Source organism: Dipteris shenzhenensis, chromosome 2 (assembly GCF_047967505.1).
Source record: "Dipteris shenzhenensis isolate YYH24624 ecotype China chromosome 2, Dip_SZ_1.0, whole genome shotgun sequence".
Taxonomy (NCBI): domain Eukaryota; kingdom Viridiplantae; phylum Streptophyta; class Polypodiopsida; order Gleicheniales; family Dipteridaceae; genus Dipteris; species Dipteris shenzhenensis.
Genome location: NC_141597.1, coordinates 53,614,007 through 53,629,723, shown reverse-complemented (window position 1 = coordinate 53,629,723; position 15,717 = coordinate 53,614,007).

Genomic DNA, 15,717 nt, shown 5'->3' with positions numbered 1-15,717 from the left:
ATGCTTTCTATTGAGCAGCTATTGGCAAAATTCAATTGATCATTTTATAGGTAATTAGCCATAAAGGTTTATGTGCAATCGAAAAGAATTGATGGATCACTGAATTGATTATTCAATGCTCCAAAGATTTTGCAATTGAGGACAACATATGGAAGTTTGTGTACATTTGAAGTCATATTGACAATCTAGTTGGTAATCTTAGCAAAAGCAATCAAGATCATGAGCATCATTGTCAACATAAGGCTATCATTAGCCATTGAGCAGCTATTGGAAAAATTCAATCTATCATTTTATAGGTAAATAGCCATAAAGGTTTGTGCAATAAAAAAGAATTGATGGTCGATCACTGAATTGATTATTCAATGCTCCAAATATTTTTCAATTAATGGACAACATATGGAAGGTTATTCATAATCTAGCACCAACAATGATTCACAAAGGCAAAACATAAACAACATTGAAGCTCTATCGAAAGAGATCATTAGGTCATCATGTTTACACACTACCAATATTCATTCATTGTAAGATCTTGGACCATAGTAGCAGTGCATTGACATTTACGAAGGTAATCATGCAACATGTTAATGTACATCAGTACCAAGTGCCAAGTGGGTTAGTTCATCACTTTGACATGCAGCCACCTCTAGCAAAAATAGCACTACAAAGCTTGCTACATATATTATAATGTTTCACGTCAAGCTTTTCAACATAATTGGCACATACAATTATTTGCAATATCAGCATCACATCCAAGGTGGCATAATATTAGATGAGTAATATCTACGTCACATCAATGGGGCAAAATACATAAAAGAATCTATAGTTAGTAATACTCTTTGGACACATCAAAATCCTTCATATTTGCATATCAGAATCTGTAGCTTGTTTCCTTTATCAAGCACTCTTTAGGGATAATACTCCAATTTGTGTACTATATCAATATGCTGACACATTTCTATGTGATCACTACAAGAAAACTAGGTAGAAATGGCAATGGGAAATGGCACCCAAATTGAATCTTCAATTTTGCCATTTCTTAGGTATGAAATTGCAACCATTTCTCAAACAGTTACTGCCATGAATGGTAGTTGAAAATGGCAACCAAATCTTAAACTGCAATTTCTAAACAGTAACCTTTTTTTGTCTGCCATTTCTTAAGGATAAATGGCAACAAAAAATTGCAAGTATTTCTTCACTCCCATTTCTTATGAAGAAATGGCAGCACAAAATTGCATCCATTTCTTGATTGCCATTTTTTAAGAAGAAATGTCAGCAAAAAATGGCAACAATCTTTGCATTGCCATTTCTTATGAAGAATTGGCAGGACAAAATGGTAGCCACTTCTTTATTGCCATTTCTTACGAAGAAATGGCAGCACAATATGGGAGCCATTTCTTGACTACCATTTCTTACGAAGAAATGGTAGCACAAAATGGAAACCATTTCTAGACTACCATTTCTTACAAATAAATGGCAGTACAAAATGCAATACAAAATGCTTATGTGTGGTAAAAATACACAACAATCGACCATTCAAGCATTGCAAGGTATCCGATTGTTGCCAAACTTCCACTACCACCATTCACACCAATATCAATGCTTATCCTCAACACTTTTTCTTTAGTTTTTATTTCAAGACCGTACCATCCATGTTAGTACAAGAGATACCTTCATTGATATTAGAATTGATATTACGGTCTCTAAATTAATATTGATAAAATTGTAGGAAGCATCGATATTAGCATCCAATTTTTTGTCGATAATGCTCTGAAATTAAACATGCCATCAACAAAACTTGTCACCAAAATCTCCAAAGTTTACCATTGAAAAAATTGGATAGGCGTGGAGTTTCACCCTACACCTAATTGTAGGAATCAAATTAAATGCAAATGGCTTATCATCAACTCTTGTCCATTAGTTTTTCATTTCAAGGCCATACCATGAATGTTAGTACAAGAGCTAGCTTCATTGATATTACCATCTCTAAATTAATATTGATAAAATTATAGGAAGTATCGATACTAGCATCCAATTTTGTGTCGATAATGCTTTGAAATAAAACACACCATCAACAAAAACTTGTCAAAATCTCCAAAGTTTACCATTGAAATTTTTGGATAGGTGTGGGGTCTCACCCAGCACCTTGCAAGAATCAAATTAAATGCAACTATTTTTACAAACAAAAATATTTTTATCAATGTTGTCCTCCATATTTCTCCAATTAATCAAGCCCTCTTTTAAATCTTCCAAGTTTCCCTCACGAGATTGATTCTCATCCTCTTGAGCTTTCGTGGCCAAGTCTCCTACATCTTTAGCATCTAGGTTGAGTTCTACTAAATCATTGTCTGAGAAACCCTCAAAGGAACTCAAACTATATTCACATTCCAAAACTCTTGTAGTAGAAGGTACATTGGAAGTGATAGCTTACAACACATTATTTGTAGATCTTCTATTTCATGTTCCAATTTTGCATCCTAAAATATATGTAACTTTCTAGGCATAACTTGAATCACAAACCACCACTGGGTTGTCCACTCAGTTGTGTTGAGATATATTTGAGAAAAAGTTCATGATATGAAATCCAAGGGCAAGACAGCAATAAAAAAAAAAATCTTACTCACAATGCAATAGTAGAATGAATATCTTTAGTAACATGATCCCAATTTTTTTCTGAGTAAATTCCAAAAAACCCTATTAGATCCTTCCTTATTATAGCTTGAAGCACCTTTGCTAAAGAGTTTAAAATTCATTTGCTAAATTTCTTATGTGTTTCAAAGTGATTCATTTTTCAAATGAGATTTGTATCCCTTTCTCTATCTCTACCTCGGAGGGGTCACTATGTATAAACCCTCTATATCACGTGCGTTCAAGGCCTATATTTAAAATCCCTTATCTGTAAATTTTTTCGTTAATAAAATGTACCCCTTTTCTATACAAATCTGTAAATTTTTTCCAAAACTATTTTAAATAGTCCCTTATGTATATTTATTTCTGTAAATTTTAGGAATAAAAAATATCCTTCTGTTGAACTCACGTGATAGGGTTACATATGATGAGTGACCCCCCCGAGATCTCTACTGTCTTGTAAAAAGTTAATTGGACATGACTCCTTAATCTGACATGACTCCTTAATCAAATTTGTTACACTTTACACCGATTTTCTTTACAAAAGTGACTACTGTATCCCCACATTGCATTGCACAAATGGTACTACAAATCAAACAATGGAATTTTCTTTAGCATATACATAAATGTTATAAATTAATATAAATAAAAGCAATATAATTATACCTATAAAGTGAGTATAAAGTACAACAGTGTGCAAATTCCTCCTCCCTCTATGTCACAATCTCCACTCTTAGACTGGCATCTTCCAACCAATCAATGGTGCATTTAGAAGGCATTGCTGATAACTCCCAAGAATAAGGCCTACTTTGATAGTCCTTTGCCACTGCCTTCCCGTCCTCCTCTCTTTTAGCTCTTTCTTTTTCATATTGTTTGATCCACTTCTTCACAATTATAAAGATAAAAGGTGTCAGCTTTGTGTTGACACAGAGACACTCATTTTTCTTTTGTTTCCTTCCCTTATCTTCAAACAAGTTCATCTCCTTGCATGAAAGATTTTATTGAATTGGAATGGAAAAGTCATATCCCAAAGGGTAAGCACCTTTATCAAATTGAAAAGTTAGCAAAAATATTTTGCTAAGTTTACTCAACATCAAGTAAAGGTTGGAAGTAATCATATTTTTGAATGTGTGTCATTGATATGGTGCATATTCTCGTTATAACACCTTTGCACCATGCGCAGTCACACAAGACCAATCGAACACAAGACCCATTGAAAATTTTTCCCTTTGGTGATGAATTTTTTGGATGCCAATGAGCTTGAGGACATTTACAAAAACAACATTGGACCTACTACATTATGTCACAAAGTGCTAGTCCTATAGTAAAAAGTGCACTAGATGAATCAAAAAAATAAAAGTTAGTAGTGTTGCTCTTTTTAATTGATAATTATGTCAATAAGATCTGTGGAAAAATAAATAGCATCAATATTTACATTTAGAAAAATAAATAGCATCCATATTTCCATTTAGAAAAATGTCACCAAAATTGTAATACAATGTAACCTTGTTGTATTGCTCAAACAAAAGTTAGACTACCTCTTAAATTTTTTATAACATAGCATGTACTCACAGTGTTTGAGGTGGATCAAATATAATTTTCGTGGTAGGGCATGCATATTTTCACATTTCTTACATACCATGCATCATGCATGGGTGTTAAAAAAATGTGTTGGGTGTTCTTCTACCATGTGTGTGTGTGTGTGATACGCTCACTCTAACAACGAAAAATAGGAAGTAATACTTGTTGATTTCATTACATAGATATTTCAGTATCTCATCGTTTATTTTCTCTTGTCGATTTTTACATCTCTAAATTGATGTGGTCTTTTAGAGGTCATCTGGTGCAAATTTGAGAAAGTTATCGGTATCAAAGGGATCAAAGATCACTTCACAAATCGCTCGCAGATCGTAGCTCTCATCTTGCTCTTTGTTTTATGCCATTACACATTCCGATCAGACTTTGGAGCAAAAAGTTATGTTATTTTTTGTGTCGACTACTCCTGTCTTGGTTTCGTGATCGACATGCTCGTACTTCTTTTCTCCAAAAATATCTTGGTTTTGTGATAAAAAAGCTCGTAGTGCTTTTCTTTGCATGTATGCTATTTCTAGCATACTTCCGTCACATGTCTTATCCTTTAGCGACAATTGAGTTCTCGTTCATTGTCTCGCGAGCTCCGACACACGTATTCTCCCGACCCACTATGGCAGCATATTCTCCCTGCCCCTTGCTTCTTCTTGGAAGTCTAGACATGTGCAACATGGTGTGTCTTCTATTGCCATTTCATATTGCAAGCCACTAGGTAGCTGAGTTGTTGTCCTTGCTTTCTATCATAAAAACTTCATGTTTAGCCAACTTTACAACCCTTTTCTATACAATACATGCATCAAGGATCATTGCAAGCTGAAATTTTTTGAAGATGCCTTGGCCCATGTTGCTCTTTGCACTACACATGTAGTCCTTTGTTGACTTCATCTAGACCCATTTGTCTCCTTGAAGCCCAATCTGTTGTGAGAGTCAACCTCTTCTTGTGGAAGGGATGTCCCTTCCTACATAGGCTAAACATTCGGAATAATATCTATTACAAGACTAATGTTGGAGTCAACTTTCCATGCATGCGTGCATATGATATTGCACAACCACACCATTTGAGATATTGGGTGACTATATGCATGTTTTCTTATGGAAAATAAACATGGTGTCAGTACTACAAGTCCATTTTTAGAGATAACTACATTGTACTTTCTTTTGTCAATTGTACACTCTAGAGAGTTAACCTGACTACCATCATTCACTCAACTACGCTTTTCCCATTCTAGTGAGCCAAAACTAACTGCCTTGGCACTTGGTTGTAACCAAAGAAATATGAGAGAGAGTGTTATAAGGAAAAGGGTTGGCCCTCCCTTAAAAAGGTGACTTGTATAAAAGGCCAAATGGTTGACTTTGATCTTCATTGTTTTATGCACAAGTTTGGAATGCAAGTGAGTCCCTCTTCTCTTGCAAGAGTGTTTTTGGGCGTTCTCTTGTTTCCCTTGGAGTGCCTTTTTGTTTGCCAATCCATCCCCCTTCACTCTCCTCTTCCCTTCTCCTTCTCCCTTCGTTCTCCCCTCTCCCCCTTTCCTCTTTCTATCATGGAGACACATTGCGACAATCCCGAAGATGCTTGAGCGACACTTGTAGATGGCTCATGCTTTGCATTGCTCTCATAAGGAGTAGCTTCGAGTGGAGGATCCATCTCCATTCCTTCAATATCCCCATGAAATGTGAGTCACCGTTGAGACTACACATCTTTGGCGCCACTATCGGGGAGTTCAAGGTATGATTTTTCATTGCACTTGCCTTATCTCATCATTTACACATTGGTCATTGTTTCAAGACTAACTTCGAGTTTTGATTGTGGAGTTGTAGGAGAGGAATGAGTGAAGAAGTGTGTGTTTGGATGGAAAAAAGATGAAAAGTGTCATTTTCTATTGGAAAGCATTTTTGTTCATGTAAAGCTTGTTCTTTATGTTTGTTAGTTTTTTGAATTGATAGGAAGGTAATTTAGAGGATCGCTAAGGTATGTGGTAGAAAAATCCAACAAAAACACCCAAAAATGAAGATGGAAGCTCAAATTCAAAGTCTTTTTTGAGTGTTGACAGTCCCACATGTTTCTAAGTCTCTCATTCATGCAGCAAAATTTGATGTTTTTTACTCTTTTTTCCTTAGTGTAGGTAGTTTAGGTTGTGTATAGCACCCACAAATACTCAGAGCTGGAAGCAAAACCATAAAAAATCACCAGACAAAGGTTGGCAAAATTTGTGCCCGCCCCACCCCTAGCGACAGCGGTATTCCCAGCAGGATCACCAATTTCTCTAGGACTCAAACCATAGACATTTCCAAGTTCATAACTAAATTTCTTGGGGAACGTGGAGTGATTCCAGAAAATATGCAAAGCCTTTGGTGCTCCTGGAAATCTAGAAATGGTTAATGCCTTTCACCTGAGTCTGGATGGCAAGGTAGGCCAATGGTATAGGGCGTTTAGCCCAAAAGAGAAAGTCAACTCGGAGGCATTACAGAAAGAATTCATTGTAGGATTCGCCCCTAGTGGCCATAAGTGGAGCCCAATTAATCATCTATATGAGGTGAAACAGAACGACAAGGAATCCCTCCGTGATTACATTGCTAGGATCAAACACCTCAATTCCCATTATAAATCACATGAGAGGATGAGCATTGAACAATTGCTGCCACGCTTCCTCATCGGAATGGAAGATCCCAAGCTGCATGACCACTTAATGGTTATGAATACCACTTCCTTAGAACTCTGCGGGGCAAGGTAGCCATTCTTATAAAAGTGACAATATGATGGATAAGGTTGTCAAGGACAAAACTACAACTCCATTTGAGGTATCACAATCAGTAAGGTCATCCAGTCTAGAGGTTACCAAGAAGGAGAAGAATGAACCTAAGGGATTGAATATGAGCGAGTTGGCCTCCAACTTAAGTACTAAATCAGCTGGGTCAGCAATGGGAACTCAAGGACCTCCAAGGAGGCATCAAGTAACCCCCACTTGTTTCCCAAAAGAGACAATGTATGGTGCGGGGTATGCAATGGCAAACACCCCTCCAATGAGTGACCCTACCTTAAGGCAAGGCAAGCACTCTACGATGCACACTGCTATAAATGGGGAAACCTCCCTATGCCAATTCCCAAGGGTCCTTCCCCACAACCGATTTATCAAGCGAGACCCCCACTAGCCCTAATGGCCCCACCCAACCTGATGAATGCACAAGGTACCCCTCTAGCCAATTGAGGGCAATATAGGGAACAACAGGCTCTCTTACCACCACCCATGGTTTGCAACCTCCCCCACCTCATATAACTCCAAGAAACCAAGTGTTGGTGGAGGAACTACCCAATGATTGGGAGGAGCCGGAATAGGATCATAGACACCTTGACTATTTCCCTTGTGAGGAGGGAAGTAGCATCATAAGTCACTACCTCTTACATGAGGATCAATATTTTCTAGTGTTCTAGATAGCCCCCATGGCCACAAGGGAAAGAGACATGAACTCCATGGTGTAGAGGCCCTTGACCCAATGCTATACTTGCCAAGGTCCCCACAGGCTAAGTGAATGCCCATATAAGGGCTCAAAGAACCCTCCGGTGTCATGTTTTAAATACCAAAGGCCGCACTTTATAAAGGACTTCCCATATAGGGATCTTGCCTCGGTGGTTCCACACACAACAGGCCCCATGCCCTTGTGTACTGGGTATAGAGTGGAGCATTTATTCAAGGATTTCCCGCTGAGGAGAATAGCAATTTTGGCCACCCCGCCTAAGAGTACTAGCATCAATTTGTTGAGTATTGAACAGGGTTATAGGCAAGGAAATGAAGTAGTAGGCAAGGAAGGACAAAACACCCATGCTGCAAAACCCCAAGATGCGCCAACCCCTACAGACTAGGTCCAGCAAAGTCACCACTAGGGCGGGTGAAGGAACGAGTTAGTGCTCATCCAAGATGGTTAAAATGAGGAGATAACCACCCTCGCCACCTCCTCTACCTCCAGATCATCCCTCTTCTAGGATGCGATCCCAAGTTCTCACCTCCCCACCTTCATATAAAGAAACATATCCAGACCCAGGCTGGGAGAAACAACACTTAATAAATGCTCAAAACTTGGTATGGGAATGCCAAGAGAAATTCAAGCATAGGCTCAAGGCTAACAGAGGTATCCACTCAGACCACCTGACCATCCATAAAGGGGCAAAGGAACTTAGGGGGCTAGAGAGGGTGGAAGAAGAGGAACTATCGAGCTCCGGTAAATTAGAGGCTCCAAACTTGATGCAGCAAAATATTCCAAGAGGACTCAGTGCTACAAAACCTACAAGAGGAAGGAGACGTCTATAGTTTCAAGGATCCATCAATAAGCCAAGAGGCCTCTCAAGAACCATGCAATAGTGTTGGGCTATAGATCTTCCTCTCCACAAAGGTTAAGATACCAATTGCATCCTTGTTAAGAGGGAATCCTACCCTCTGGTGAGACCTCTCAAATTGGAGGAACAGGAAGTTCTTGCCCCAAGATCCTACTAGCCCCAAAGTCGACCAACTGCAAGGGGAGAACTAGAATACAATATGTTAGGCCAATACTTTGAAGGTGATGATACTAATGCAGCTATCCCCATAACCTACCAGAACCAGAAGGTTGACGCCATCCTAGATGGGGGAGCGGGTGTGTGTCTACACCAAGGAATGTTGGAAGAGGTGGGTAAAATCTTCCCTTGAGCAAACTCAACTGGTAGTGAAGCTAGCTGACGGTGGAACTACTGAGCCCCTAGGAGTCCTCATGAGTATTAACATTAAGGTATTCGGCTTCATGTACCCTATTAGATTTGTAGTCATGGACTTTACCCAGTAGCCTAGATACAAAGCCATCCTAGGTAGGACCTTCTTACAAATATCTGGACCCATACATTATTGGCATATTGACAACATCTATTTATAGCATGAAGAGAAAATAGTGCAAGTGGACTTGCATATATACCAAGACCATCCTCTGTTTGGACAACTATTTGCCTCAGAGTCTAACACAACCAATAGAACTGCATCTCTAAAACTGTTCCAAACTTGTGAGAGAGAAGATGAAAGGAGGAAGATGAATTTTGATATGCGCCTCTCTCGGAGCCAGAATTTTCTCAGAATTGGATCACATTCTGGCAAACATCAATGTCCTAGAAAGAATAGGGTTCCAAATAACAACCCTTGAGCACAAAGAGTTGAGCAATGTGGTTCCCCTGAGAATGCTTAATATGCTCAAACCCCATGAGGTGAGCACATGATTAGTACAGGTCAAATCAGACCTCCACTAGCTAACATATGTAGGTCACCATGAGTTCTACACCAATTGGGGATCCCGGTTGAGCAAGGATACCTCTTGAATTGGCTCCTCAAGTGCCATGAAGGAGCCCCCCTCAGGGTCAAAGCTCCCAAGTACCAAAAGCCTGAACACCCTCAATGGGAAAGAGGAACAGTACCCCAAGGGGAGTGAAGGAGGACGAAGAAAAGGACCTACAATAGGCACCTTCCCATTGGCAAGGCCTACACACTCGAGGATCACAAGATCTTGTACGTGCAGGCCAAGAGAACCTAGGAAGAAGGGTGCTTCCAAGGATACAATGGACTAGCTAAGGTTAAGGAGGTAAAACTGGCATCGGAAGGGGAAAACCCACAACCAGTATTCATAGTAGATGACCTCACCCCCAACGAGGAGCGTGATTTAATTTCCCTCCTTCGAGAGTACAATGATTGCATGGCCTAGAAGTACACAAATATGAAGGGTGTGCCTGCTAAAGTTGTGCATCACACGATACCCATGCTAGAAGATGCCACAACGTCCCTACCCTATGAATACCAAATACATGCTTATAGTGAGGGAGGAGACCCAAAAACTCATAGATGCGGGATTCATCTATGAGATAGAGCATTCAGACTGGGTGTCACCCATCATGATAGTCTTGAAAAAGAATGGAAAGGTTCGAGTATGCGTAGATATAAATAAAGTCAATGCTGCCACAAGGTGTGACCACTATCCCTTGCTTTTCACGAAACGTGTTATAGAAAGAGTAGTACAAGAAAGGAAGCTTACAACTTCCTAGATGGATTCTCGGGATACAATCAGGTATCTGTCTCCCCGCAAGATCAACATAAAACTGGATTCACAGCCAAGTGGGGTGTGTATGTGGCCAAAGTAATGATATTTGGGCTTACCTATGCGTCCACAACATCCCAGCAGTGGTTGGTGATCATTGTCTTCAAGGAGTACCTAAGGGACTTCATAGAAGTCTTGCTTGATGATGTGTATGTGAACTCAAGATGGGATGATCACCTGAGATACTTGAAACTAGTCTTGGAAAGGTGCAGGTTGTATCAGATGTCCTTGAATCCCCTGAATTGCCAAATTTGGATCAAACACAAGGTGATTATGGTGTTGAAGAATGGCATCTCCACAGATTACAACAAGATCAAACTCATTCAAGACTTACCTCCCCCTACCAATGCCAAGGATGGTGGTTTACGGGCCATATGGGCTACTATCAAAGGTTCATCCTATTTTATGCAGACATAGCCTGAACATTGTATAAGTTGTTATTAGTCTTTGAGTGGACCGAGGAATGTTATAAATCCTTTGAGACCCTCAAGCTAGCTCTGGACACAGCACCAGTATTGCATAGAATCTAATATTCCATGTCCACTTAGATGCCTCAAACATTGCCATTGGATGTGTGTTAGCACAACCAAGGGAGTACAACCTAGACTACTTAATGTACTTTTCTAGTCGACAATTAAACGATGTCGAGGAACAATAGATTGTGGCCATGGTCTACACAGATAAGAAGTTTAGAAACGTGCTAGCCAACAAGTTCTTCCTTTTTGTAGATCATCAAACCTTACTGTATTTGGTTAACAAGCCCTACATGATGGGATACATCATAAGGTGGATGCTAATCCTTTTGGAGTTTGACTTCACAATTGCGGTACGTAAAGGGAAGAAACACGTCCTAGCCGACCACCTCTCAAGGGTTCCCAATGGGGAGGCTCCACAACGGGAGTTGATGAGATGACCTCCCAGATGCTCCCCTATTCCTCATTGACATAATTCCAGAGTCTGCTGCCGAAAAAGGCCTCTCCTTGGCAAATGGGTTGCCTCTAGACAAAGTCCTCAAGAGGGATAGAGGCCACAAACTCATCAAGGACGCAGCAGCATATCAGCTAATTACAAGCCAACTATACCACATGGGCAAGGATGACGTCATGAGAAGATGTGTACGCATGCACGAATATATCGACATGCTCATTTTGGGATAATAGGTGATTACTTTTTTGCCCCTGCTGACATTATAGCACAAAGTGTTGCAAGAAGGCCTATGATGGCCAACTTTCTTTGGAGATGCAACTAAGTTTATCAAGCATTGTGATGCCTGCCAAATATTACAAAATCCTTAGAAAGTGGACATGATGTCCCTAACATAAATATTAACCTTTGAGAAATGGGGCATAGAATTTATTGGCCCAATAGGCCTAATCGCTATAGGAATAGAGTCCAGATACATTATCCTGGCCATAGATTATTTCACCAAATGGGTGGAGGGGTGAGCCACAAGAAAAGATGATTCATCATATGGTTCGGGTGCCCCTTGGAATTGGTCAGTGACCAAGGAACTCATTTCCTCAATGAAAATGTAGGGATCCTGACTTGTGAATTCATGATCATACATCAGAAGTCGATGCCATACTAACCCTAGGGCAAATGGCCTAGTCGACAGCTCGAACAAGACATCCTGCAAGATTATACCTTGCACAGTGGAAGCCAATCATACCGAGATTGGGACCATAAGCTCATCGTCGCATTGTGGGCTTACCAAACATCTTACAAAGTGGCCACGAATTGCACCCCCTTCAACCTAGCCTTTGGGGTGGAAATACTTAAATAAGATTCCGTGCACCCTACTGCCTTCGAGTGGAGAAGGCGTGATGCAAAAAATGGTTTGACCACAACCTAAAAAATAAGGACCTCAAGGAAGGAGACCTCGCACTCCTCTATAGTGTCTGCAACACCAAAATTAACCTTAAATATAGGGGCATGGGTCCCTACCACATAGTGGACATTACTCCACAGGGTGCATGCTGAATAGTTACCCTGGATGGAATGGAATGGATGGTTACCTTAACAGGAGTAAATTGAAAAGATACTATGGTCACCCTATAGACCCTCCAGGCCATGCATAGAGAAAAGGAGCTTAAGGCTGAGGTGGATTTACACACTAACAGAATGGGGCTATGAGACTCTAGCAACCTCTATGTTTGGTGGGACTTGGAGCAGAAACTTCAAGAATGTAGCGATGACCCTTACTAGTGAGTACAATATATGCAATTGGTGAAGTGGAGTGGTCAAGTAAAAGCCAGAAAGAGTCAAGGAGAGAGAAATATGATGGAGAGAAGAAAGAAAGACAAGCATAAGCACAGAATCAATACCAAAATCAACATAAAGAGAGTATATGAGTTCCTTTTGAACCGTTTCATAACTCTTAGAACAAGTTTAGAAACTAAGTTATTAAATGTAAAATTGCTCTTGGATAGCCAAATGAACTAGAGAGCATGCTCCCTCATTGTAGACCATTTTCTATGATTCACTCTAGCTACATTGCCAAGGAGTATGTTCTACCATTTCACATCTTTTACAATGCCCTTATCCTTTTCCAATCCTTAAAATTTTATTGTTGGACAGAAGAGAGTTGAAATTATCTTTGGGATTCTTTTGTCCTAGATTTTTCAAAAATCCATTTTTCCATGTACATATATTCCATCACTAGCTTTCCATCTAATATTAATGGTTTTAACAACCTCTTCAAGTCCTCTTTAGGGTAGGTATGGGGAGAAGAAGGCAACAAGCTACCCAACTAGATTCTTTCCACCAAACCACTAAAGTATCTCCTTTCCATTGCATCCTCCATTGGAGCTTTTAGGCTAAGAACTAGTTCAAGGTTTAGAAGGAGGCTCCAAACATTAGAAGGAGGTTCAAGGTTGGGAAGGGGAATCTAGGATTTAGAATAGAGTATAGGGTGGAGGTTCAAGGTTGGGAAGGGGAATCTAGGATTTAGAATAGAGTACAGGGTGGAGGTTGAAGGAGGTTCAAGTTTGGGAAGGGGAATCCAGGATTTAGAATAGAGTACAGGGTGGAGGTTGAATGTTGGGAAGGGGAATCTAGGATTTAGAATAAAGTCAAGGAGGTTCAAGGTTGGGAAGGGGAATCTAGAATTTAGAATAGAGTACAAGGTGGAGGAACTTGTCTCCCTCATAGACCTTGGAGGTCAAGGGTTGAGGAACTATTTTAAGAGGGTAAGAAGCATTAGGGGAGAAATGGGGTCTCAAAAAGGCCTCATAAGGAATGGATTAAGAAATGGATTAGTCCTAATGAACGGGCCATGGTAGGGCCCAAAAAGTCATAACCACCCCTCACCTAGGTGGGTTAAGCCCACAAGTGACCCCACCTCTTGTTGAGATATCGAGCTCCACTCGAGATATGCCAGGGTGACCGTTGTGTACTTATGTCACCGACTTGTTAGCTGGAGATGCGGTTGGTACACCGCCCACGAATAATAGCTGGATGACGGCTATCCTTATCTACACTAGTTCGTGGCTCAGTTAGTATGCCACCTTAGTTAGTTGAGTTTGGTTTGAGACCCACATATAGGGTTCTTCTATTTCTTTGTACTTGAGTTCTTTTGGCTTACACAACTAAGAAGAGGAAAACTGTTTTCAGCCTCCACCTTTGTGTGTATTCCCCCAATTGTTTATGTGAGAACGCCACAAGTGAGACTCCTTCCCTCTCTCCCACTATCTTTACATGGTATCAGAGCCTTGTTCGTGGTAAGGAGCTCAAGAAAGCAAGCCAAGTTCGTGGTGTCCTGGTAAGAGGACCAGTGTTGCTTTCCTATTTCGAGTTTGGGAGCAAATCTCTGCAGGTAGCACAGCCAGAAGTGCAGGAGTGCACTGTTTCAGATTGAGGCGCCCTTCGCGGTGTGGCGAGAGCGTAGTATATGATGCAGGGCCCGTTTTGAAGGCGGAAGTTCTTCGCAGGCACTCAAAAAAAGGCCCTGTTTTTTGCTGTGCGACCACTGCGCGGCTAGTCGGTGGAAAGGTGCCGTAGAAATTGCATCGTATGCCTGTGTGCAGAGATATTGGGAGTTACAGATTCATGCCTGTTGCCTGTTGATGCAAAATCGTCACTAGGAAGTGACTGTGTGGTGAAATACCACTTTCGTCAGTTTTGTAGATCTGCCCGTGTGAGGCAAAAGCTGTGTTTTTTTGCAGTGACAGAATATTTTGCAGTGTTCTGTAATGGCATCTGATTCTCTTTCACAGATTGTCACTGAAAAGCTTGACAAGAGCAACTTCCAGGCATGGAAGTTTAGAATGACGAATTTCTTGATGGGAAAAGGCTATTGGGAATTCATTACAGGAAATGAAGAAGAACCTGTTCTTCCTAATGTTCCCAGTCAACAGGAAATGCAGGCATTCAAAGGATGGCATGAGAGAGCCAGGAAAGTTATGTACTGGCTGTCTATCAGCATTTCGGACTCCATGATTGTGCATATTCAGGATGCAAATATGCCAAAGGAGGCATGGGATACTTTGGCAAAAATGTACAGCACAAATACGCAAGCCAGGAAAATGCAACTCAAACAGGAGTTGCACAATGTGCAGAGAGAAAATTTGAGCATAAATGACTACCACATGAAAGTGAAGAAAATTGCAGATGCACTTGCTTCCATTGGGTCGCCAGTGGATGATGATGATTTGGTTTCTGTGACCTTGAATGGTCTAGGAAAGGATTATGCACAGTTCCGGACATCCATTGCCATCCGTGAAAAATTTCCTGATTTTGAGGAGCTGATTGCTCTTCTAATTTCTGAAGAGCAGAGAAATGGGGGTGCATCTTCTTCAGCAGGAACTTCAAAAGAAACTGTCTTCTACTCAAATGCTGGCAGAGGTAGAGGCAGAGGTAGAGGAGGCCGATCTGCAGGCCGTGGTAGAAATCAAAATATGCAGCAAACGCAAGAAAACCAGTCCTATGTAGGAGGACGTGGTAACTCTAGAGGCAGGGGGAGCCAAAGAGGCCGTGGTCGATGGCAGAGAAGCCAAAATGCAAACAGCAATGTTGAATGCTACTATTGTGGCAAAATGGGTCATATGGCTAAGGACTGCTACAAAAAGCAGAATGACATTATGAATGGAAAATTGCAGCAAGGCAATTATGCATCTTCTAGCAGGCAGGGTGATGATAGAAATGAGCATCTATTTATGGTGCAGCATATGACCAATTCTGTGACAAGTGCAGAAGAACAAAATGATGTGTGGTATGTTGACTCAGGTGCGTCAAACCACATGACAGGTCATGCAGAATGGATGCAAGATGCAAGGAAAAAGGAAAAGCCAGGATTTGTGGAGACTGGTGATGATACTGCACATCCTATTATGCAGATTGGCAACATTCCTTTGTCTATGCAGGATGGGAAAAAGAAATACTTGTCTGATGTATTTCATGTCC